This window comes from Mus caroli, chromosome 4, assembly GCF_900094665.2.
Source record: "Mus caroli chromosome 4, CAROLI_EIJ_v1.1, whole genome shotgun sequence".
Lineage (NCBI taxonomy): Eukaryota > Metazoa > Chordata > Mammalia > Rodentia > Muridae > Mus > Mus caroli.
The window spans coordinates 130,108,955-130,111,041 of NC_034573.1; positions in this window are offsets into that span (position 1 = coordinate 130,108,955).

Sequence of the window (2,087 nt, forward strand, 5' to 3'; positions counted from 1 at the left end):
CCCTCTCACACACACACACCTGGTTTTAAAATATTCAGTGCAGAAATGAGGGAAGGGAGACTGCCTGTGTTCTGAGAGTCTCCCCATCAGGACAGATGGGTGGGTGGGGTGTCATCCCCTCCCTCCAGCTGTCAAAGGACTTCCATGCAATTCCTTACAGAACTAGATCTGCATTCTGCTGGACACTTGGTGGTCAAGCAGAACAGGGAAGGGTATAAATCAGGGCAGAGTGGCCCAGGATCAAAGAGAAGTGGGGAGTGCTGAGAGGATCCCAGTGGGACCTCGGAGACCTCAGCCGCAGAAAGGCAGCAGAGGAAGCCCCTAAAAAGAGCTGGGCTCTGAGGAGAATGTGAGAGACCCCCCAACCTGTGCTAAGCCGGAGAACAAGCGTGGCCTTTCCACCGAGCAGATCTCCTCAGGCTCTGCCAGCTTCCAGCTTCTGGCTTTCCCACCCCCAAAACCCCAAGGGCAGGACACTGGGAACTATTGCTGAAGGAGGCTGGCAGAGTAAGCTGGGAAACTGAGTCCCAGGCCCTGCCCTCGCAGCTTCCACCTCAGACTCAGAGATGGGGCAGCCGAGAATGGGAAGAAAGAGGCAAATGTCCCTGCGTGTCAATGTGGCCAGAGCACTCCAGTACCCAAGGAAGCCGCGGGACATGCTCTAGACATCCGAATGGCAAAGACTGGGCAGCATCTAGAGCCTGTGGGAACAAGACAGGGGTGGGAAGCCCGTGTGTGACTACTGACCCCATCCATCCAAATCCCCACCAATGGGGCACAAGAGCCCGGATCATGGTCAAGGCTGATGCATGGCTAAAGCACAGCCACATGAGATATTGCCTGTCAATCCTGGGTGTCTGTGAACTACCCAGGGCTCCCTGTCGGCTGGAGCCTCCATCTCCATGAGGCAGATAAGACTTGCCAGCAGGAGTCATGTGGAGGGCTAGGAAAAGGACTTCTGCAGGAGCATTTACATTCAAGGCTAGCCTGGGCTACAGGTGACAAGGTAAGACCTAGGAATAGAGGTCAGCGGTAGAGCGCTTGCTTAGTGTGTGCTAGCCCAAGATTTGGTTCTCAGTATCAAAAGAGAAAAGGTGCCCTTGACTCCTTCAAACCTCTTCAGTAGCAGACAGAGCCTCTGCCTTGGAGGAAAGGGGCTGAAAACTGGGCTGGGAACAAAGAAAGGGGGAGGGGGTGATGCATGGGTCCTGGGGCACAGCCCTGGGGCACAGCCCTGGGGCACAGCCCTGGGCAACAGTTGTCAGAGGCAGTTGTCACTCCTGGGAAACACAGCCACTCATCGCCAATCGCAAGCCTGGCACAGGCCAGGACCTTCCAGGGTACTTGGACACCTCTCCAGGGAACGGCCCCGTAGGTGCTAGGACTGCAGCTGATTCAGCAGGAGCTACATTCGGCCGGCAGTGCTGGGCCCGCAGCTATACCAGCTGCCCACACAACAGTCTTTGACACTGGCTGGTTCTGGCTGGGGCAGGTCAGGCTCCTGCCAGTGCTGTGAAGCCAGGCACTGAGATTTTGGCCACCTGCTGCTGTCTCTGGCTCCTTCTCCCCAGGGAGCATCCATGCGTGAATCGCCACAGCTGCCCATGGGTAAGAGGGACCTTCTTGCAGGAAACACATCTGGAGCTGAGATGATCCTCAGAGCAGAGCCAAGGCACAGCCTACCTCACAGGAAGCTCACTGGGGCTCTCTGAAAGGCAAATGGCTGCTCTGTGGCCACTGGCTGGCAAGGCCCATGCAGAGCAGAAAGGAAAGCAGAAAGAGTGTTTGTCCTTGGCTGCTCTCAGGCAGGGGTGGGTGGGTGAGGGAGTGTTGAGCTGAGCTCTTGACCTGCTGGCTGGCTAATTGACTCATGTCCTAAGACTAGCTGAACCCAGCTGCTGCTGTGGCTGTTGGCTCTGACTTCCCTGCTAGACCAGAAGCTCTGCCCCATCTGGCTGGAACGTTTTATTCACAGAAATCTCCCTCTTGGAGGTCCAGGCCTGACCTCTGTGTGTTTGGACTAGGTTCTATGTATGTGTCCATGTGGCATAGGTCAGCGTGCACACACGTGTGTGTGTGTGTGTGTG